Source organism: Ixodes scapularis, unplaced genomic scaffold (genome assembly GCF_016920785.2).
Source record: "Ixodes scapularis isolate PalLabHiFi unplaced genomic scaffold, ASM1692078v2 PGA_scaffold1__304_contigs__length_218370807, whole genome shotgun sequence".
Lineage (NCBI taxonomy): Eukaryota > Metazoa > Arthropoda > Arachnida > Ixodida > Ixodidae > Ixodes > Ixodes scapularis.
Genome location: NW_024609846.1, coordinates 136,990,455 through 137,015,718, shown reverse-complemented (window position 1 = coordinate 137,015,718; position 25,264 = coordinate 136,990,455). Strand labels below are relative to the sequence as shown.

At 44.8% G+C, this 25,264-nt stretch overlaps 1 pseudogene; it reads left to right on the top strand.

The window, feature by feature from the left end:
* Positions 1–25,264, top strand: part of LOC120844418 — a 97,692-nt pseudogene that overhangs the window by 60,405 nt on the left and 12,023 nt on the right.

Below are 25,264 nucleotides of genomic sequence, written 5' to 3'. Positions count from 1 at the left end.
GGGTTACCCTCGGAATTCTCGTGAGAGTAACCCTCGTAACCCTCGTAAGGGTAACCCTTTTCAGGGTAACTAACCCTCGTAACCCTCGTAACCCTCGTGAGGGTTACGCGGGTTACCATAATTACTCTCACGAGCGTTACGAGGGTAGCCCTCGCGATCCTCGTGAGGGAAACTCTCGTGAGAGTAACCCTCGTAACCCTCGTAATCCAAACAAGGGTTACGAGGGTTACGCGCAGTTACGCCGACGGCGACGGCGACGGCGACGCCGCTCAAGCCGGAAACGGGCGCCTAAGAGCTGCGCTCTAAAAAAAACTGGTGTAGTTTTCCTCCTGGGCCAGGGGCCTATTTAGGAAAATTACTAAAGTCCGGGATAATTAGATTGTTAATTATTTTTGCGTAATTAAGTTTCTTTAATATTGTGTTTAAGGGCATGGTTTGAATTAGAAAATTACTCAGCATCATTGAAAAACACTAAATCAACAACTTGCAGAACGATAGAAGTGCCTTCTATCGTTCTGCAAGTTGTTGATTTAGTGTTTTTCAATGATGCTGAGTAATTTTCTAATTCAAACCATGCCCTTAAACACAATATTAAAGAAACTTAATTACGCAAAAATAATTAACAATCTAATTATCCCGGACTTTAGTAATTTTCCTAAATTACTAAAGCGCAGCATTTTACGGCTTTATGAGAAACACCACAAATTCAACTGTTTTTTAGGTATGGGTTTGTTAACGGAGCGCATCTCGGCCCCTACGGCACCGGGCCCCGTGGAGAAATAGTGCAACCGACCTCTGCTGCGCTGTCCTTGCGCGACGCAGCAGAGGCTTGTTGGCGCAGTGCCACGTCGTTCATCCATTTTGCCTCACCGGAACTAATTTTAAAGCGCAGCTCTTAGGCGCCTGTTCCCGGCTTGAGCGGCGTCGCCGTCGCCGTCGGCGTAACCGCGCGGTGCATTATGGAAAAAGTGCCATAATGCACCGCGCGGGACCCTCATGACGTCACTCGTGACGTCACAAGGGTCCCGCGCGGTACATTACGGGACATTTCTCATGATGCACGCACGGGGAGGAAGAGGAGGGGGGACTAGGTCAAGGGGAGGAGCAGGGGAAGGAGGATAGGGAGGAGGAGGAGGAGGAGAAGGACGGAGACAAGGAGGAGGGGAGGAGAAAAGGGGAGGAGTAGGAAGGGGAAGAAAGGGAGGGAAGAGGACGGAAGAGGAGGGAGGAGGTAGAGAGGACGGGAAGAGGAGGACGAGGAGCACGGGAAGAACAGGGAGGAGGGGAGGAGGAGTAGCAAGGAGGAGGAGGGAGGAGGGGTATAGCCTCCCCTTTGTACCCTTCCGTACAGCTCCTCAAGAGTTGCGCTCTGACTCGGCGTTACAGGGTCTTTGATTTCTTATGTGATAAATGAACTGACAGTCTACTGAACCATAGTGCGATTGTGATGGCTTTTAGATAGAATTCATATCGCCTTTTCTCGTTGTAAGACCTTCTATTATATTTTTGTCAATTTGTCGCCAGAAAATCAACGCCTTCGAGCTCGAGCTACCAGATTATCTACAAAATATTAGCACGGATGATTATTTCTCTTATTACGAAGACCTGGCATCAAGTAGCGAATCTGAACATGTAAGTGAATGGAATCAGCAATACAATTGATATGAGTAATTATGTCAGAATTATTCATGAAGCTATGTTTCTTAGCCCTTGTTCTTGGTAATGAAGAGGTGCATCAAAAGGTGCCTGGTATTATTAAACAATATGTAAATAGTTAGAGTGCGAGAGCCGCGGGGATTTCTGCACAATAATCGAGAGTATTCGAAGTGTGCGACAAGACGGTGGCGCCGCCGTGCGGCTCCTTGCAAAAGCATATTGCATAGGCATCGCGCGTGGCAGGCGACCGTAGTTTCTAAAGAATGTCAACTCACCTGAGTGACCATTTATTTATTTTTTATCAATAAAACAAAGAGGCTTAGCGAGTGGCTCCGCCGGAACCATTCTGGCCGCCGACAAGCCGACATTTCAAGTGACGGCTCGTCTTAACTCCGAGTGAAGACCGAACTCTTCAAATGGTTAAGTATCATCCGAGGCTTCTTTGTGCCGTCGGCTACTCCGGCAAGCGCAGTCGATGATAGCAGGAATGAGCTCGATCGATCTAAAATGACAATACCTCCTTCCACAAAACAAAAACAACAACAGGTGAAGGTTCTTTTTAGCGTAGATATGGGGTGATTTTGAGCCGTAAGTACGTAACGTGAAACCGCCCTATATATTGTTCTCCTGAGTCACGTGACCTAATAATTTTCTTTTGAATCGCGCTGCCTAATGATGTCACATTGTTCTTCGGGTGGCAACCCATGTCGCAACGCTTTTGCTTCTCGCTCTCAGGCACTCGCGAAAGTCAGGCGCATTTGTTTGTCTGTTTTCTTTTTTACGAAGCGAAAAATTATAAACACATTTTCAAAGTAAAGAATAAAAAAAACCGAGATGCAGGCTTGCAGTTGTCACATTCATTTCTGGTTGCTCTGTGCTGTGAGTGTTTCTTCATGGGGATCGCGCGATAAGGGGCGTGTATTATTGGAGTTTGTCTCTGAATTTTTGTGCTTGTTACAGGCAATTATAAACGGGTCTAAGAAGCCCTAAACGTGTCGACCCGATCAACCCAACAAATGCAGGAATAATCATGAAGAATGTCGTTGGTACCCATAAATGACCTGTCCTGAGACGACGTCGCGTTTGACTACGTTAGGCAAAGTTTTACGAAGCACTATGAGCAAGACTAAAGACCAACTCGTGCAGTTGTGCTTGAACAGGGTACGACGACTTACGACCGCGAGTTGTCGGGACAAGCGGGTTTCGATGTGGGCGTGCAAGCACCGCGCTTTTGTCTAAACATGGACGTCCCGGTGGCTCGCGATAGTAACTTAACGTCAGTTCGCGGCGTAGTTGGACGCTTCAAATACATTTGAATGAACCTCTATTCGTGCTTCGTATGAAGCACGACAGCACGGCAACCCGTCGAATGTCAAGTTTGACAGGCAGCATGGAAAGCACAGATAAGGAAACTCGTAGGTGGATCTCGACGTTAATTAATCAGGTTTTCGAACGCTGCTGCGTGAACTTTGGTATACCAGCCGAAAAACACTCCAAGTGTTCGAATACTCCTAAAGAGGCGCAACTGCAAAAATAGAGCAAAACGCACCAGATATAAATTTTTGCGGAACATTCTGTAACTTTCTTTTCTTGAATTGTGCGTTAAAAGGATAAACCACTATTACGTAGTTATTTCTTTATAATACAGAACGACCCATAAATACAAAGCGCACATATTCACGCATCAATAGACCCAGTTTTCAACAAAAGGAAGGGCAAAAAGGCTATTTTTTATGATAACGTCATGTTAAAAAAATAGTAATTCTAATGAAAACCTTTTAGCCTGGCACGCTCCGCGTCCCATTTCGCCGATGAAAGGCTCATCGACGGATGTTTCGTACTTGGTGTTCAACGACGTTTAATCGACACGTCAACGTCTCTTCAACAAGAGATAATCGCATCACCGTCCATGTGCGACGGTGACAACAGCGATGTTTAGCGCGCGGAAATTAAAGCAAAATTAATTGTGATAGTTGGTTCACAGCTTCTCGCAATCTCGTAGTGCATCGGCATCAGCACAATATATGGCGTTTTGAGAGAACTTTTTCCTTCACAAAATCACCAAAAACGATTTGACAAGAATGAAATGCCTCAAACAGCACGTTCATTCTGAAACCACAAAGCGATTTGGCAACGAGGTACCCGGATTAGAGAAAACTGAAGTCGCCAAACGTTGGCCTGTGTGTTCCTTCGTTAAAAAAAATACATGTTCCGTTTGCAATTTAAAAAAAAAAAAAATCATCAAAGAAATGATGGTGCCGGAAAAATGTGTTTCAGGATTCGCGTAATATGAGGCCTCAGTGAGGTGGCATTTGCAACCTCGTAACTGTATTCTTGTGCCGACTGTAGTCGCAAAACAATAAGGAAGCCATAAAGTAAACGTAATAAACCAAAGAATATATTATCTATGTGGCTAAAGTTCAAGAACTGTTCCTCAAATGTGTCACAATTTTAGTGTGTGCATAAAGGTATTCAACTTTGCAAATAAAAAAAAAGCTGCGTCAATTTTCTAAGCATCTTGTTATGACTTAGAACATATCCATGGTGACTCAACTCTATCGAAGGACGACGGACAACTAGAACCCAATTGCCTGGCTATATAGTTCGAGACGTTTTGTCAAACCATGTATTCAAACATATCTGTTTAAGTACATATTTTCTAACAAATATTAGTTTAACACCAGTGGTTGTTAATTGTGTTGACCCGAAGATAGAAGAGAAGCTATATCCTTATGGCGATGCAATAAACAAAGCGTGTAGCTTTTTCTGAGCGAAAGGAATAGTTTAACAGAAGTATCTCTATGTTCTCTTATCTCGCCAAACAATTCGAAGACTTGCAACTAAGGCCAAAGCTTTTCGAAATTTGTTAGCAGACCTTTTCGAAAATTCTCTCGGGTCTCATGCAATATCCCATATGTCATAGGCCCAAGAGAACTTAATGTATGCAGGGGCGGTAAGCTAGTAACCAGTAGAGCCGTATATAAAGAGGGATCGCCCATTTACTGAGACGGCCCGCACAAAATAATCAAATGTCATTTGTCGGACGGAAGTTGGACGTGTCTGCGAATACGCCCTCTGGCCGATCAAAGAATTTCCCAGCTGTGGAATGTACCTAATATTCTAAACTCAAATCGCTATTCTAATATCGCTGTAGTTGAAGGTGACTAAAATTACTCTAAACTCTAAGCAAAATCTATACTCACATAGCAAATTTAAACATCGACTGATACGTTACACTCCAAGCAAAACTTCATAAGTGCAACCTCTTTGTGTTTTAGTAATAATAATCATCAAAATCATTTAAAGGTATTGCATGAAAAATTGGTGTTATTAAACATTGCCGATCACTACTCGTGCCATCCAGCTCCAGGCCCGGAGTGACGAATCTACGAGCGCACCTGAAAAGGATCCCGAGCCATCCACGAAGCTGAAAGACATTGATAGGAAATTAAAATCAGTAAGCCTAACATCTTTAATAGCTAGATAAAAGCAAGTGTAAGAGTTGGAGGGAAGCAGCTATATTACTTTGTTTTGCCAGGAAGGATGGCGTCAGCTTCTAACGGATATCTTCAAAGATGCGTCAGTCAACTTAACCGGAGAAGAAGAGGTGAACGCTTTCGATCAAGGATTCCTTAAGGGAGCCATGAAGCTGCTCAATGAAACATCCGGGTAAGGACATTGTAAGGACATAGTATAAAACTCAATTCAACTCTCAACAGAAACCGTCTTCAATGTGCTGGAAATATTCTTATTTAACAAAAAGTCCTACGTGCTTACCTAGGAAAGAGTTACACTCATCTTGGGCAAATCGGTAGAAACTGACATAATTGTAAATGAAATATTAAGCAATATAAGAAGAGACATAACAGTAACGACTGCCTCTCAATTCGTATTTAATTTCATAAGGAACTGATTATTACTTACGGTGTTCCAAACCTAGTCGTCCTGTCGGCCCTATGATTTATAAAGACATTTTGCTGAATATTTGATTCTAGGGTTGTTCAATAAGTACGAATCAAAATAAAATACGTGTTTCTAATGCACTCTTAACACAAACAATAAATATTCAGAAGATATTATGCGATGGCGTTCGCTCAGGATTACAAATCTTAATATTATTAACAAATAAAAAAAAAACTGCAAGGCACCGGGTCTTCTAGCACTTTATAATATTGTCTAGATTTATAGCGTGAGGGCCGGGTCCGGTCTGCGAGGGAACAGGCAATATTGTACTGCCCCGGCACACCACCAATATTGACCGCCCGAAAACACACAGGCACACACACACACACGCTCAAACATGCACGCACACGTACGCACAGACATACAAGCTCGCGCACACAGACACACGCACATGTATAGGACAAGGGGTATGGTATGTTTGGTTCGAAACTCCACATAATCAGATGTATTAACTCAAAAGATTTTCCAGATAGAGTTCGCTGATCAGCTCATCTTCGAACAAGCAATAAGCTGACGGATGTAGTTGCAGTAAAATGCTTAGTTAAAGGAGCCCTGAGGAGGTGTGTGGCATCGCCAAAATATGTCGATAACTTTTTCTTCTGGCTCTAAGCATCCTAGGAATCACTTAATCCTAAAAAAAACCTGGCCCATTTTTCTATTAAAAATCAATCAAAGATCGCAATACACCGAGGTCATCTCAGACGATGGGAGGACCACGTTCCGAAAGCAGGACCACTGTAAATCAATAGCTTTGTGATGGGTCCCCGCGGCTCCGACCGGTGACACGCGGAGTGATATTCACGAATGACGATGTGACAAAACAAAGAATAACTGAGGAAACTGAAACATTTAATTGGGTAATCCGGATCCTTGGGCGAGTTGGCACTGAAACTTGGAGAACATAATAGCGCTTCACGACAGGGACGAAGAGTAGGAACGAGACAACACAATGCGCTAACTTTAACTTGTTTAATCATCAGAAAATCAAGGGTATAAATACTCTGCATCATCGCGCCATTCAACCAATCCCAAGCCACGCCACTGATCGCAAGAACTGTGTCTCTTTGTCGGCCAAATCGATCGACGCCACGCTGACACATTGATCCCCGTAGTTTTTTATCCGGTCTGCCTCTATAATTTGCCTTACAGTCTTATCTCTATGTTTTCGAATGACAGTGCACAAATTAAATTCAGGTTTGCACTCACAGTCATGGGCTGTGGGTGCAAACCTAATTGGGCTAACTTGTGCCCAGAACAAAAAAACAACAAAAACAACAGAAGACAACAACAGAGCGTCGAGGCCGTCGAGGTAGGCGTAACAGTAGGATCGAGCGCTGAGGCGATACTGGCCCGGCTTGTCACGCGGAGTCCCTTTTGTAGCCACGTGGGTCTCTGGAACATTCGGCCTATAACGGTCGGCGCGTATAACATTTGTTACTCGGCCAGACAAGAAACTTCTCGAATTTGCGAGAACGCCAAGTAGAACGAATAAAAACAAGAACATTTCCTCCCTGGATTCGAACCCTGAACCTCTGCGCGACAGCCAAGCACTGTACCCATTCGGCCACGCACGCGCTCGCTGGGCGACGCGCGTGACAATACTTCGAATGCACGCGGCTCGTCGTTCGGACAGCCCGGACATCAGGACTTCCGCCAGTTTTTTTAGTGCGTCGTATTCGCGGATGATGACGGATCGCAAAGCACGCTTGGAAGTCACCGGCGTGGCGGACGGAATCTGCACGAGGAAGGCCGATGATCAACACAGAGAGCGCGCGTTCGAGAGCAGACCAGGATCGCTAGGTTGGACATTTGAGAAAAGGTACATGGAAGTGACGTAACGCAAAGGAGGAGCGTATCCTAGCAACACTCACGTGGCGGCTCTGCCCACTTTGACGCCGCTACGTCATCGCAAACTTGACACCCGTCACCCGTTTCAGCGACGTCCGGAGCCAACCACCGACGAGCGGAAGTAGCTACGCATTCCCTGAGGCGTCCCTACGCGCGGGATACGGGGTAGGATTTACTACGACGCGGGGAGCAGTTCCTGCGTTTAGCGAAGAAACGGCAACCAATCCTGTGCGTCGCTGGTCGTCGCATCTGTTCTAGTACAGGTAAAAGTATTGAAAAACAATCAAAACCTTTTGGGCGTTGTTAAAACAAACCGCTTTTTTGTACCCTTTTGCAATAAATTTAAGAATTAATTGGAGAGAAAGTTGTTCCAATATTATGCGGGATGTGCGCTACGCGCCTTCTTCAAACCAAAATGTCGAACCACGAGGAGCCGGGTGTGCCGGGGGCAGCGGAGGGGTCGGCGGAACCAACGGGGAGCGCGCGAGTGACGGCTGCTTTAGTCAGAAACAATTTTTTTATCTTTCGAGAACTTGCTATTGCTGTGCTCAAATAAGAATGTTTGGCGCAACATCTGTGATAATTCTTTCAAAGTGGTCCAGTGTTTATATGGTGGTATGCTAGTCAGAGAATATATATATATTTTTTTTCCTTTCGAAATTTAACTATTGTGCTCAAATAAGACCAGAGTGTTCAACAAGATATATGTGATATATACTTAAGATTGCCCAATTGCTTACATGGTTTCAGTCGATGCTCAGTTTTACTTCCAAGAACGAAATATTACATTCCATGTTATCACACTTTTATTCATGAAGTCACAGGTTTTTCTTTAAGAAATAAAGCAATTTTCAAAACAAACTACATGTGCACTGTCTTGAGATAACACAATCACCTAACTTTGATGAAGTACCATAAAAGAGATAATAAAATGGAGCAGAAGGCAAGACGCTTTGAAGCATTTGTAAAATGAAACAATGTTCATGACAACAATATCCCTGGTTCAATCAGCAACTAAGAAAGCAATCTCTGCAAAAGCAAGCATTTCTTTCTAGAGGTAGTCTAAATTACTTCTGAGTTCTTTGCAGGGGCAATTCAGATGACCTGTTGGTCTGGCAACTAAACCTCCGAACCTTTTCTGTCACTGTCGACTGCGTCTCGTGCCTTCTGCTCATAAAAATAAAAAAAAGGCTGTATCGATTTCACTGCGATGCACTCGACACGTATCCGGAGGCAGCACGCTGGCTGTGCGACGAACTTCACAAGGTGTAGGAGCTGAAGAGAGTATGTAGCTTGTGGACGGCCATGACTGTGGAGCAGGAAGCGAAGTGTGCACTTTACGGCTTTCACGGGGAGGGCTTCACTGAGGGCAAGAATGTGACGGGGTCCTTGGTGGTCAGGACCTCAGTCCTGGTGGCGAGAGGTTCCCTGTCGCTGGCGGCGTCCGTGCTGGGCACCACCGCAGCGAGGGCGCTGAGGGGCTTCCCGACGGAGTCCCTGGTGGTCGGGACTACCGTCGTGGCGGCGGACCCCTTGCGTGCGGCGCTCCGCACGGGCACGTCTGCGGCGGGTTCCGAACCGGGCGACAAGGCGCTGCCTCAGAGCCTTCCCCCTGTCCGAGAGGCCGACCGGAAGGCCGACCGGAGGGCCGGCAGGAGCCAGCCTCTCGGGAGCCGACGCTGACCTCTCCGAGCTCGGCTCAGAACCGTCCGAGCTCGGCTCAGACTCCAACTCTGACTCTTCAGGGTCGGAGTCTGACTCCGGTTCTGGCTCGCTCGATGCAAGGCAGATGTAGTGGAGCACTGCACATGCCGAAATAATGGCGGTGGCTGTTGAAGGGTGGTAATACAGAGCCCGGTGCCTTTGCAGACACCGGAATCTGTTTTTCAACAGCCCGATGCAGCGCTCCACAACAGACCTGATCGAAAAATGCGCCTTATTAAACCGGCCGCAAGCGGTGGAGGTCGCGTGGTTCCCGGGGACAGGGGTGATGAGCCAAGGCTCCAAGGGGTAGCCGCTGTCACCTGCACATGTAGAGGATGGAACATATTACATTCTTTACTTTTTAAAATAAAAGGCAAGAAAACAGCTGTGTGCAATTATGTCAATTATAATGTAACTTAAGTGTGTTAATATTTCTGCACTACAGTATCAGTTTACATTATGATTAGTTAGCACCAGCTTGCCTGCAAACTCCCTGTTATTTCATGTAACTATGTGTTTTCCTGGTGGGTTGTATGGGATGTGTGCACGATTCCTTAGGGGAGCTGTGTTGTATGCAAGTGCATTATTAGGCCCTTCCATCCGACAGATAAAAGCTCTGTTGCTTTTGGGAGTGTGGCCGTGATCTTAGGCACGGGCAGAGCAGAACACTTTGGCCTTGTCTTTGGCAAGCAAGGGGATAAGGCGCCAGTTCGACGAACCTCTTTCCTAATCCTCAGTGGAGCTGGAGATGGGGAAAAAAAAGGGGGTGGTTAGATTGGAAAGGAGTCAGGTCCTGTTGGGACACGGAGGGTCTAATAGGAGGAGCTATATAGGCAGACCGAAGAAGAAGGGTCAAGGAAAAGAATCCAGTGTGTGGGACAGAGACGACCCGACGACAGATTTGGCGAGCCCCAAGTGGCCAAGGAGGAATTGATCCCATTCCGTACAAACTGACGACCGCCAAAGCGACCACGCGAGCCCCCAGGGATCAGCGAAAGAGCTCCAACTTCATGCAAAAACCAACCAGCAAGAGGGTACAGGCAGACAGTAACAGTGAGTGGGCCGAACCGGACAGCGACTCGCACTGCGGTCGCATTCCTTGCATAGTCTATCACTGTCGTGAGATTGGTGTAGTGTGGCTTTCGTAGCCTGCAGAGTGTGAGAGTTATGTGGACATAAATAGAGATTAATGGCCAAACTTTGGGTGTTGTCTCACTTCAAGGAGTTCCAGCAACTGTGTCTGTGTGCCTCACAACAAGCACAGCACGTGTGGTACTGTGGCTTTCAAGCAGTGGGAGCCACCGTGTGCGTAAGGAATGAATTAATATGCTCACCAAGCAGGAACCGACCGTCGCGTGGCACCTGCCCTTGCTCGAGTTGGTTTCGGAGCCAAGAAAATTGCCACACGAAGGAGTCGTGCACCGACCCGGGATACCGTGGGTCGATGCACATTATCCGGCAGTCGGCGTCACAAACCTGAAAGTGAGAGAGATATTGACATGTAATTACCTGAATCCACAAGTAGTAGATTGTACTTATGGTTCACAAAGCAGTCGCAATTTCAGAAGCTTTTAAGTTATTTTGTCTGACACATGCATGTCAACACACCTTCCTGGATGCAAGGTACAACTAACTACCTTGAAACAAAAATAATGTGTTTTTTTTTTACGGAAGCTTGCACGTTTTAACAGAGAAATATTATTTTTGGGAGAAGAGTCTTACGGCTCACATGCTACGTAGAGCACACGCTCGCGCAGTCGTGAGACCCCACAGCCCGCAGTCATAAAACGGCATACTTAAACGGTATCGGCAAAACGTTTTTTTTTGTTTTTTTTTCTACAGATTTGGGGCGCGTTTTGACAACGTAACATGAGTGTACTTACCACCATCGCGTTGAGGGCGTAGAAGTACTTGCGGCACCAGTACGCCGCCTTCGTGACGGTGGGGTCGTTCTTGGACGGGCCGACGATGGAGACCATGGTCCCGTCCACGCAACCGATGACGCCGGGTATCCTGCCGAGCAGCCTGAAGCCCTTCTCCGCGTCAAACCTCTCGCTCGGCGTCTCGGGGAAGTGGATCCAGCCACGCTGGACCCCGAGACGACGCACGATAGCGACGGACACGGCGCGGACCGCAACGCTGACTGTCTTTTGGTCCCGCGCTACGTGTTCGTCGCTCGCCACCATGCCTTGGAAGCTCCCCGTGCCGTAGAAGTGCAGTGCACACAACACGTGAAGCTCCACAGTCATGACCGTCCTTGAGGTACGCACTCTCCTCACCTCCGGTTCCTCGCGAAGTTCGTCGCACAACCACCGCACCACGATCTTGGGCAGGCGGTATTGCTTCCGAAAGATCTCCTCCGCGAGCTCGAATGCATCGCGGTGTTCCCAATACAGCCTTTCTGGCGAAAAAAAAAGCTCTATTAAAGAAAAAGACGAATTGACGAGACGGCGACGCCTCGCCGCCGCACACATGCTGCCAATGACACCTAGTTCCGAGCAAGTACCTTTTGAAACGTACTCGGTACAAAACGAAACGTCATTTTGTTGTCACGTCCGGTAGCCGACTCCGCCCAGTTTTGCCGACTCCGCCCACATTTTTCTAGGGAAATTACGTCACTTTTGTTTCCAACCAATCAGACGTGATGACGTCACTTCCGTGTACTAAAAAAAGGTACATGTACAATGTCGAACCTAGCTATCCTGAAGACGACCGGACACATCACTCCCGCAAAAGACAAAACAACATAGAAAAGAAAAATGTATGTTTTTTTTAAACGACTATTGCAGTACTATGTTCCCTCTCCGCGAAAAATTGACATTTGTCACGTATTCTTATTTGCTCTTATTATGTAAAAAGGTATACACATTTTGTAATAACACCGTTTTCAATCTCCACGAATTGTCGCGTTTTCATTGTTTACATGTCGTCCTGGGTCACGGTGGAAGGAATACATTTAGGTGATGACTCTCTGTCTCGCGCGGCGACCACATTATGTTCGGCGCACCGAGTGCGCTTCACGCGCACGGGGATAGATGGCGTCCAAGTGTAGAGGGGCTTGAGAAGGCTTGTATAGAGGGCTTGTGAAGGAAATTATGCATCCTTTACTCGGTCCCTGTGTACTGTGTTGCGAAATGATCGATTTATGTTGGCGCACTGTCACTGATTGCCTTTTCCCCCGTACGGTTCCTGTTTTTTTTTATTGTTTTCTTTTAAACGAGAACATTCCGATGATGACTCAACGTGACAAAAATACTCGTAGAGATATAAAACTTCCCGGAATAATCTACCGGGCCTTCAATAATTTAGAGTAATTTAGAGTGGACACCTGGGTCGTGCTCGCATTTATTGTCAAACAGCATGTTTGGTAACCGCTCCGTAAATTGTTTACACACATTGCGTGGCTTTATGTGAGTGATTTGTTGCCGATACCTGGTTTTTTTTTTCTGGTCGGAGAAAATGAACTGACTCTGATCATTTCGGTGAGAGTAGCCAAAACATCCGTCACAATGCAAATAGTTCCGGAACCACAAAGACCGAGCATTAGGTACGTTAAGAAAAATAAATAAACGAATAAGTTACCCGACACAACCAAAATGCATCTCGCGAACGTTAGCGCAGCGAAGGAACACAAGGATTCAAGAAAAAGGGAGACCACCTTCGGGGTTCCACCTAACGCTACGTCTACGTCTGCTCGTAAACCTCCGTCGCGCTCCGGTGACCCGCAGCTAGCGCCCACAGCCACTACAACATGATCCGAGGACTCCGCCTTCGTGGCTTGCGACCGAGAGCCGCCTCCTCGGCACTTCGTCTGGTTTACAAAACTGCCTGCCCTGACAAGTGTACAGTACTTCTGTGTTCTGCTGGGTGTGCAGATTTATGTGCCGGAGCGCCCCGGTCCTGCGGTTAGGGGTGAACACTTGCGGCCGTGGGAAATATAAAAAAAAAACTCCGTCCGTAATAAAGAGCTCTAGGTTGAGCACGTACCGGGTCTTATAAATGAGTTCTTTAAACGAAACGCTATCTCGACGCGCGCAAAAGTGCGACCCCCCCTACACTCCCTCTAATCGAAATACAGATATTCAGCATACAAATTCACACCAATGTGGAATCTGGTAAGCAGTAGCTTTTTATAGCACAAAGTGTTAAAAACTTTTATATTCTAAAGTGATAATCAACATTATTTTATTTTTTCCCAGTGAAACATAGAACGGCTACAAACTAATTTGACACTAATGATTTAAAAATGATTCGTATCGTCATTTGGATACCAGGAAATTTAGAGCGGAATTGGTCTATTTTCAATCTCTCGGTGCGTGCAGAAAATAATTTTTCTGTGACATTTGAAATGTGTATCAAACATCGTAAAAAAGCATTTCTCGGGCTGGAAATGTGCATCTATTTTCAGGTAGAGTCAATTGCGAAAAGTATTAGAGACGCTCTTGGAGGTATTATGCAAAATAACACGTGGATGGACAATAACACCAAAGAAGAAGCAAAAAATAAGGTAACTATACTCGAAATCAGATGCGAAATATTGGATTGATTTATATAAGTAATGTTTATTCTTTGCTTCCAGCTTGAAAATGTGGTTTTCAAGATAGGCTACCCCGCAGAAATATACCAAGAAGACGTCTTAAAAGACATGTATAAACACGTGAGCATATTGAAGTACAACTTTATTTACATGTGTACAGTGTGTCTGAGTAGTGCATCAAATAAATAAATACAAATATATTTAACAGCTATATCCAAGTCCAATTGTCCCTTAAATTTTGGTTTCACTCTCGGATTATATTTATTTAACGGCAGCCTAAAGCCGGAATGACACCGCTTATGATTCATGCAAAGGACAGTCTGCATACCGATTCGAACACGAGTCACTGCGAGATCCGTGCTTCGAATCCGCATGGCAATGAGTTCAAGCAGAAATTTTGGCAAGCGACATTCGAACCACGGATGTTGCGGTGACTCGTGTTTGCAGACTGTCTTTTGGACGATGTTTGATTAATGTGACGTAACACTTTTTACTCAATTAGCGTCATTTTTGTGTAGTGCGAAACAAGAAATATTTGATGAGAAAACTTAAGAAAAATATTGTTAAAAGTGTTATAGAGCAGATTTCGATGGATGTAACGGACCTTAATGTGTTTTATGCAGGTTGGGAACGTAACACAAAACGATTCTTTCCTCGATATTTACCTGACCTTCAGGAAAAACAATGCTATTCAAAAATTACAGAAGGTGCACAGTTCCTACAATCGGAGCCAGGAGTAAGTGTGTATTTTTTTCGTCCCTTTTAAAACATTTACAAGTGACCTGGTACCCATTTGCAGTGTTCCTATCTGATATTATTAAAAAAAACGTTTAGACAAATATTGAGATAATAATTGAGTTATTGCATTTTTATAGATACGTTTGTGAAACTACCACGATAACTCGTCGTTTGCTATTTAATTTGTAAGGATTTTAGATTTGTTGCTCTATTTTGCTGGAAAAGATACTTCTTCGGTAGAAAAATTGCAAGAAATCAAATAACATCGACTAGCGTTTAGTGCGCAACCCAAGATTCTTCTCAATATTCCGCGATGTGGGTTAAATACACCAGCTGCCAAAGTAGAACACCTGACCGAAAATCGCCTCAATTAAAGGAAGCGCCTCCTCGTTCTTTAATGCTTTCCTTTTGGAGAACCTACAGACCATGACATGAATTGTACCCAACAGCAGACCAGTCGCATTGTATAACCTAGATTACTATTAGCCGATTTATGTTTAAATTCTAGTGAAATTAAATAACCGAATAATTGCCATCTCTTTTGCTATCTCAGGACTTCTGCGCATAATTGTATCGAAAGCAAAAAAAATAGTATTTGTTTCTAAAAAAAAAAAAAAAAAACTTGGCAGACTATGTTTTTTTTTTGTTTTTTTTTTTAGTTAAGGCAAGACAAACGTGTTTGGGAGTTAGACGCCCGGTTAATAATGGTGGATGGCAAAGCTAAATTTTCATTGTGGTTGTTGTTGTTCTACATATATAAGTAGAGGGGTGCTAAAAGAGTAATTGTTGCCCAATGAGTTATTTCGTACTTGATACGCTTAGCAGTAAACAGTTGTATGAAGTTTTGGTATAAATTTCTAGCTTTATAATGCTAGTGTTGGCAGTTACAAATATTGGGTAAGTAACTGAGACGTTAGGTCCTAAATTTAAGCAAAAAGAATCTTTCGAATTCGTTATTTTTACAACGTTTTACAACCTCTTAAGCGGGCACTTGTTTACACCAACAGGCGCCCTCACTGGTTTGGGTACTGGGGTGCTACAATTGCCCTGTGTTGTAGCCCACTGAGTCTGCTGGCAGGCTCTAGCAGATGTGGCTCTGTACAGTAAAACGCGGACTATGTCGGACAAGCCAGGCAGGATCGTTTTTTAAGATACTTTTATTAAGACGACAGCAGTGATGAGCTCGTGTCGCTGAAAATGCCACGTCGGTGGCGTGCCGCGAAAATCCTGATTGGTCGATAGGGTCATGACGTCACAGCTACATGAGCTCGCGCCTGAATTTTAAGTCTGTGTCCGGAAGTCGGCTGGCCAGGTGGTGGAAGTAGCCTCCGGGAGAGAGGGAGATGCGCGGGGTCGGGAGTTTGCGTTCGGCGCGAGAATGATGAGAGGGTCGGCTTGATGATGAACTGGCGTTCAGATGGTGCTTACTCGGTCAAGTCACCAATGCGGAGTCACCAGTGTAATGATATGCGTTCTGCTAAAATATATAGTTTATTCAGGTGACTGTTACATGGCCAAATTTAGGATAACGATGAACACGCGATGTCGGCGTCTGTCCCGGCCGCTGGTCCCGTGTCGTCTTGTCTAGTGCAGGCTTGTGCGTAACGTTCTGTGCGTCCTCCTTTCCCAGTACCACCTCGCAGCGCATCTATTCGTTGGAGACCGATGGTTCCAAGAAAGCAGTTCGGTAATCGGATTGCGCTGCGCGCGGTGTCTTCCGAGAATGCCATCTGGGGGACGTATCGGTGGAGAGGAATGCGCTCGCAGCTATGGCTGTGAGCCCCACCACCACAAATCCATCATCTTGTCACCTTCCACCAGATCTAGAGTGTTTCGTCTACGCATACGACGATTGCATCTAGACGTCAGCACTTTCTATCGACGCTGTTTAAACATTATTGCAGAATGGTTTAGACATGGAATGTACCTGTTTGGGACCAAATCTGCAGTTCTTCCTTTCACCATAAGAGGAGAAAATTATTTGGCGCTCTCTGTAAATGGAAAATCACTACAATCTGTCAAGATCCACCGATCTACACTCGCTGTAAATAAGAAACAATTAGATATTGTCAAGCCCCACCGAATTTCGGGTATAGTTGTAGACCGAACCCTTACGTGGAATGCACACGTGTTGTGAGTGAACAAAAATATAATAGTGTAATTAATGCTTTGCGCTGCATTGTGGAAACCAAATGGGGAGGTGCAACATCATCTCTCCACCACTTGCGCGTTGCACGGGTACGACAAACTCTCGCCTACTTCATACTAGAACTTCATGGCCTCTCACGTACCTGCGGGACTCGAATACATGACTCGCAGCTTAAAGCCGGGGTAACACTGCTCATGCATTATACGAATGGTAGTCTGGAAACGCGAGTCACCGCAATATTCGTAGTTCTAATGCTGCGTGAAAAGTTTCTTCTTCAACTGATTGTCATGCGGCACTCGAAGCACGGATTTCGCGGTGACTCAAGTCGAGTCTTTGTGCAACTGTCTTTTGTATGATGTGTAGACCCTTTTGCTGTTTACAAACATGAACTGCCGCTTTCTTCCCAAGTGACTTCCGGTGGCTCCCTCTTTGCAAGCCTGTCGGCCTGCTTATGTCATTAGTGCAAGAAACCATAAATGCTGCATGGAGAACTAAGTTGACGATTTAACAAGGGCTTTTGCTGTACACTTTAACGTCTAGGAAGAGGCAAGCTGTATTACAAGACTATGCGAAACAAAAATTTTATTAACGAATTCACGCTGCTTTGTTCTTTTGGCGTTCGCCTGGAGATTTGGTGATTAAACGTTTCATCGACATTACGAGCAGCAAAGTTAAGGTGGGCTTTGTTAATTCTTTTCACTAGCCGGAAGTTCCCTGGGACGTCGAAGACGGGAGCAACCCTTGGTGGCGGTTGCCATGAAAAGGGTATATAAAAACTGTGACCACGGCTTAAGAGTTTGCCTGGGTGTGCCTCGCGCAACCTCCGGTGTTCTGGCTTTTGCAGAGCACGGGATCCGCCAATCTCGGTCCTCCGAATACATTAAACGTGCAGGCATTTCTTTCGTGTAAAGGTAACCTGAGGAGGTTTCTGAGATCGCCTAAATACAGAGACAACTCACTCTGCGGGATGTAAGCATCCTAGAAATCCCTAAATTATAACGATGCGCGTCCAATTTTTCTGTTTAATGAGCAATCGAAGATTGAACGTACCGAGGTCATCTCGGGCGATAGGAGGAGCATTGTTCCGGCAGCCAGAGAGACGTGTGACCGATGAAAGTACGACATTTCGTGGAGATTGCAAACGCTGTTATTACAAAATGTTTATGCTTTTATGCGTAATAAAAGTAAATAAGAGTATAGTAAAATATTTATTTTTCGCGGAGAGGGAACAAAATGCTACACTAATTGCCTCAAAAACAGGGCACTATGTTCTCTTCTTTTCTTCCGCGGGAGTAACATGTCCGGTGGTCAGCTCTTGAGTGTGCGCTCGCTGGGTTCAATCGTAGTCCGGGTTATGTGGACAACGAGTTGCGCGCATTCGAGGTGTCACTCCGCGGTTCCACCGGTCGGAGGCGCGAGGATCCTTCGCTTGCTATTGGCTGACAGTGGTCCTGGTTTTGGAACAAGCTCCTCCCATCACCGGAGATGACCTCGGTTTGTTGCGATCTTTGATTTCTTTTTTTAATGGGGAAATCGGTCGCATATCGTCATGATTTAGGAATTTCTAGGATGATTAGAGCCAGCGGAGTGCGTTATCTCCATATTTAGGCGATCTCAAAAACCTCCTCAGGGCACTGAGACGGTATTTACGCTCGCCAAAGTTTTTATTTGAACATGACACATGAGAGCCCAACTACCCAGAACATAATTTGCAGCTCGAAATTCGGTTTTGTTTTTCCGCGCGAATAGCGCCGATCGAGAACTGATCGGTTTGAGTCGCGCTCACTCGCTTCTCCGTGCTCATCTGGCGTTTTTTATGGTTGAGACATAATCACCTTAGATTGTCAAAGTCGTGGGACATCGGAGGTACACACTAAATACTAAAATAGGCAGAAAATATGATACCCATGTTTGTGGCTTCTAAGAATATGTAATACGTTGATTGGGAAAACAAAGTCGTACAGCTACGTGACTTTTGGCAACGCCCTCCCCCTCTATATTTATTTTTCGCCAGTCCAGTTTCGGTTTCCGTCTCGAGCACTTCCGGTTTTTTACTTTATGAAAAATATACGTGGCACCGTACGACAGACTTCATTGGGTAATATTCTAAAACCATGTAAATTCGAAAGGCAAAAAAAAAATATATGTGTGTGTTTGAGGGGGTCTGTGTCAGTGTTTCATAAAGAACACAGCAAATCGATCACCCTCTTTTCCATAACTTTAAGAGCAGAACAGGCGCACGAGTACATAACTTTCTGTTAGAACATCTACGCCACCTGCCAAGCTACACTCAATAAGAAACTCTAGCCTCACCTGCCACCTGAATGTTGGCGACGCCTAAAGTATAGACGACGATAAATGAAAAGGAAAACAAAAGCTCAGTGAGCAGTGTGGTTGTGGCACACGTGGCTCTTTTCCACAATTTCACTCAATTGTACAGAGACGGATCTACCCATGATCAAAGATCAGCTTCTGCATTTGTTAAACCATCTTTAGACCCGTTTTCCTTTCTTGTAATCGCATCGATGATCCTCAGCAACAGATTAGCTCCACGCTATGCTATCAGCATTACAATTTATTCGGAATACAAGCACGATTAAGAAATGCGGCATCTGAAGGGACTGTCAAGTAGTTCTCACATTCATACAATCAATGAACTGTAAAAGCAACATGGACGGATACATTTACAAAATTCTGATTGAAATGACTGCGGCAATACAGCCAGGCCACGGCATTGCACTTCAGTGGGTTCTAAAACACTATAGCCTAAGGGGCAATGAGGCGGCAGACTGCCTCGCCAAAAGGGCGCACCGGGGCGGGAAATTTCAACTTGTTGCCCTCTCCCGTGAAGGCACTTGGGAGATATTAAGGACGGTAGTACGCAAAACGTGGGGTTCTAAGTTGCATGACAAAAACTCTAAACGCTCCATTTTCAACGAAGTTGACCCTTAGATAAAATTCTGCGTGCCCATTTCTTTCGCGCCCAGCATAGAAACTCCACTGCACAGGCTTACACCGTATTCATCGTGCAGAGTTTCCAGAAAGTGCATGTGGACAGTCAGTCGCAGATGAAACGTATCGCCACTTTTATGCTCAAGATTCAAAAAGTGTCGAATAAAGCTAAATTTACTGCTCATGGTACCTAACGACAGCCTCTTGTCGCTAGGAAAGGTGCTAGGACCTCGTTTTACTCCAGTTTTACGAAAGAGTGATCTGCTTGCCTTACCTGATTTCATCTTGGAAACCAAAATACTGAACAGTTATTTAGTGTAATAGATCTTCGTCAAGAACAACAAAGGTATGGTACGAAACTAGAAGCAGCACTCTATAATCAATTGACATTATATATTCCTGAACTGTAAAATTCTGTACTCTATACTCATATAGGCTACCTTCGTTGTATATCATCGTGCTAAATTAGCTTTTATTGCAAAAAAGCGTTCGGCTAATCTAATGGGCATTACCACTGCTTTATTGCGTAATGTGTCGCACACATTTTACTCGCGTTTTAGTGTAGGAATTAGTGTATGTGAATTGCTTAAAAAATCATTGAACCCGAATGTATATACCATTAAATCCCGTAAGGACGCCAAGCAAAAATAAAAAGATAAATTGGGAAAAACAAGGCGTGGGCTATCTCTGGAGATGACACAGCGAAACTTTATCGAAAAGGAATGATAAGCACCTGGGCACCCGCTACAAACCGCTTGACGCGGGAACTGCTCCCACAGATCTGGGACACGGCAAATTCGCGTTTCACGATGCGATAAACAAGCGGGAATTCGCTACGAACTCCTATGTCACGGGAAGGGATACCGCAAGTGGCCGACGCAGCCGGTTAGCGTTTCACGGTGCGAAGGACTCGCAGAAGCCCGCCGAGAACTCGCATCTCACGGGGACAGATACCGCAGATCGCGGATGCAGGAGATGCAAGTTTCATGGCAATAAAAACGCGAGAGCCCGCTACAATCTTGCCTGTCACAGAAACCGATATCGCGGGCGCTGATAGAGGACAAAAACGCGGGAATACGCAACATACAAACTCACATGTCACGGAAACGAATACCGCCGATCGCAGACGCAGCAGAATCGTATTTCACGATACAATATATACACGCGGGAACAACTCGCGCGTGTTACAACTAACCAGCCATAAGTACCCATTTGTCCCAAAACTGAAAAAAAAAACAGGTCTGGGCAGATACGCAAACAGAACAGCGCGAGAAATACATGAGGCGTTCCACATAAGAGAACACGGGGAGAGTGTGTGTATTAGTGCGCCGTCACTGCACTTAACAGATGAAGAGTTTTTCTTTTTGAGCCAACACCCAGATAGACGGTATTAATAGTCAATGTTTCAGTAAACCTTCAGCTGAGAGTGCGCTTCGCCTCTGTCCCCTTCTTCGTCCGTGTTTATTCGGCGCTTTTCATTCAGTTACAGCTAAGAATCTAACTCGCGAGCGCAGATCGCGGACAAAAATACGGGAATCCACTACAAACTCGGGAACGGATACCGCAAATCGCGGACGCAGCCGATTCGCATTTCACGATGGAATATACACGTGGGAACAACTCGAGTGTTGTGGGAGCCGATATTACGCCCGCAGATCGCAGACAAAAACGCGGGAACGCGCAATAAATTCGCTTCCCGGACGTCCCGGTACCGCAGACCGCGCCGTTGATGCGCGATTCCCGTCAGACATCGCTTGACGCCTAACGGGAATCGGGGGTGGGCGATGTTTCGGAATTTTTATCTTACAGATATTTAGCCTGGAAAACAGGGTGAGCGATCTCTCGGGAGGGGGCGTCCTTACGGGATTTTACGGTAGTGTAATTTTATACTTCGGAGTGTATTGTAGGGTGTGCTGTGCAGTACTTAGGTCATGTGACTACTCTGAACTGTCAAGTAAGTGAACTCAAATCACCCAAGTTCAAAGGAGTAGCCGATGCTGCTATAGCGGCAGCCAATGTCTTCTTTTATTTTTATCAGTTATTAAAGAAAGGCAGCTGGTCACGGGCCCAGTTTCACACGCTCTCTGATGGAGACACGCTTTTTTATAGTCAATTTTTGGGTTTGGGTTTTGGGTTTACAAAAACGTTTCTTTTATAGATATCAAAATGTTGCTACCCACAACCCGGCGAAGCAAGCGTAGCACATCATCCTACCGCCACCACATGCGGGGTTGGTTCTTAAAGGCATTGAAAAATAACTTTCCTCTCTTAAATTAGGCGAAAACAAGAATACCATTGTAAGAGATCTGTGGAGATCACCATAATTGCTAAGTTGGTTGCATGCAAAGTTAAAAAAAGGCTTATATTGACGAGGAACGCTTTCAGTACAATGATGCTCCATTGCAATCTAGGAGCGACTGGTTCAGAACAAATAGTTTGAAGCCTCGAAGATTTTAATAGACCAAATTGGCTATTGGCATGGCAAATGAGACCGATCATTCACTCACCTAACAAGGCTTGGTCGTCGGTATGTTAGTATTTGTTTGTGTCGTCGCACTTGTGGTTCATTAAATGAGCAGTTTCTCGTTGACCTCTCTATTTTTGGTAGGCCGATCTAAATTCGCTACAAGTGACGGGTAGCTTCAAAGAGATCTTTATTGAATGCTAAGATTTTGTTATACACACCTGCGAAACGAGTTCACATCTTCACTTACTTAGAAAGGCACTGACACGTCAAAAGCATATTTTTTTTATTATCTGAAACGATTGAAAACGATGCCTGGACATTACCCTCAAAATTAGAAACTTAAAAATTCCGTAATTGTGAAATAAAAAAATAAAAAAAAAACAATTCCCAAATGCCGAACTTGAAGTTCCCGCGCGATCCGCGCCAGTGGAGTGACGTAAAATATTGAGCGGTCCTGCTACTCGAGTTTCTTTCGCGCCTCATCTCCGAAACGCAATTGCCGCCGCGAGCCGAAGCGAGGAGGTGAGGAGCAGGAGAGAAGGGCGCCGGGGCGTACCGGGAAACCGGTTTCCTGCGTGCGTGCCGTGCTGCCTATCGCTAAGATTAGACGACGCTGCCCTGGCGGAGTCGCAAACAAAACTACGATATACAGACGCCGAACTTTGTTGTTTTGACCGTTTACGATTTCCTTTTCGAAGTCTGAGAGGTCGTCGTGCAAATAAAAAATACTACTTCGTCCGATTCCCCGACTCACCGAACACTCTCTGCTACATGCGCCGAGCGCCGCTATGTTTTTTGCGAGGGAGGATAGAAATCCAGAAGGCGACATCACACCGGACTCCGATTTTTGGTATTTCAAAAAGAAGGGCCGTAGTGCGTTCGCAATGGCGTTAAAAATATGTTTTACGATTCTCGTTATTAATTGTTATAAAATTGTCGCCTACAAAGCATCTAGATTTTATCATATTTGACGTCGGAAATCAAAAGAAGTGAGGAGGTCGGAGGGAGAGAGAAAAATGCCAAAAATAAAAAGGCGCGCGCGCGTGTGGTAGAAGATTTTTCGCGATGCGGTATCTTTTTGCGTGTCTATGACGACAATTTGCATCGTCTTAGACTATAAAGAAAAAAATACGACTTTGGGGTGTCAGTGCCCCTTTAACATTGACCATTCGAAACCTGAAAGACCCGATCAAGTTCCAATTTTTTTTTTTAAAAGAGATACGCGGAATGGTCCGCCACATATCTTTTCATTATTTTTCCAAAATTATTAGAGGCAGCTTCTATACCGGACGACTGGAAAATTGCTAAAGGGATTCCAATCTTGAAGTCAGGTGATGCGTGCAGTGTATCGAGCTACCGGCCGACTTTATTGACGTCATGTTGCTGTAAGTTCTGAGAACATAGAGTTTCAAAGCATAAAATCACATTTTTAACCACTCATTTCCTCTTGAATGAGCGGTAACATGGCTTCAGAAAAGGCCTATCTACAAACACGCAACTAACTGAAGTTGTTAATTTTGATTCTTACGCGTTTTAGACGCCGAGGGGCAGGTAGATTGTTCCTTTCTAGACTTCCAGAAGGCCTTCGATAAAGTATGTCATGAGAGGGTAATTGTTAATTGCATCCGAATTTGAAGAACCAGGGTTTGCTACGTTGGATTGAATCCTTTTTAAAGAATTCCAGGCAGTTTGTTAGTATTAAAATGGCTACACAGATCACTGTGATTAAGCGGAGGGGGTTCCCAAAGGTCTGAGTTGGGCTCGTTATTGCTTTTAGTTTTTTATAAACGACTTAATAGGGGATGAAGAAGTGCACGCTAGTATCTTTACGGAAAATTGTCTTATATTCATCATAGTTCACTTGGCCTGTGATCAGGATAAATTAAATAGATTTCTGACTAGAATAAACGAATGGTGTACCGCTTGTCAAATGTATCTAAATCTAGAAAAAACTATGTATGACATTCACTCACAAACGTCAACCGCTAATATTTCTCTACAACCTTAATGACACTTTCTAGAGTGTAAGATTTCAAATACCCTGGCATCACGATAACAAACGATCTAAACTGGCGCCGAACGTCCACAAAATAGTTAGAAAGGCCGATAGTAAATTGGGCTACCTCCGAAGATCCCTTAAGTGTGTGTCTGTCAAAACGAAGCTCACGACGTACAAAACGTTGATTCGGACTTTGCTTGAATATGCTTCCGAAATCTGGGACTCTCACGTGATTTACTTTGAGCAGAAATTGGAAAGAGTCCAGCGTCTTGCGTGCGCTTTCTATTTTCAAGATATCGCCGACCTGAATCCCCTACCCAGCTTTGTTCTGCCAAGCGCCTAAAACGTCCCTTTGTGATTCTTACTGACCTTGTTTTTAATAAAAAATCATTTTACGTTATGCCTCACCAATCTAGAAGTCCAAGAAACAAACACAGTCGACACATACAAGAATACAGATATAAAAAAGTGTATTAAAAGTTATTTTCCCCCGCTCAATACATTAGTGGAATTCGTTGCCTGAAAGTGCTGTATCATGGCAAGATGCATAAAAGTTATTCTCTTCATTGAGCGCGTGTCTAGAGATTTAGATGTATTGCCGTGATCTCTATGTAAATGAACGGGCGTGGCTTTTTGATTTTGATGCAGTGCACTTTTGTTTGAAATATTTCTTTTCTTCCCACTCCTGTAAGAATCCTGACAAGGACTGACAGTACGTGAAATAAATAAAAATACATAAATAAATAAATAAATAAACATGAGGAGACTAAGGAGGACAGACACTGGACGCTTGAACCGACCTAACTGATAACGAATAATAATAGAAGCGGGAAGATTGTTTCGGGAGAGGGCGAAATGGGAAAAGGTGAAACGATAAGGTCGTTTTGAGCTGGGTCAAAACGGGAAGGGTGAATCGGGAATGGATCGAAACGGGAGCTACACGTTTGGCAACCTTGATTTTCTCAGTGACGAGACAAATAGATCGCGTCTTGGAGAAAACTTCCGGAATATTGATAATAGTAAAAGGCGTAGTATCGGAGGAGGCAAGAATGATAGTTGAAAGGTAAGCAAGCTCTTTATAACTGCATCATCTCAGCGCATACGACAACTAGGATATTCGTCTAGTTACAAAATTAAGATTGGGTGTTTTGGAGCCACGCATCGTCTTATTACTCAGATATTATTTTCCCAGCCCTTACATTTATGTCAGATAAAAGTACATACGCGCCAGGTTGCATGTCGTTTATATTT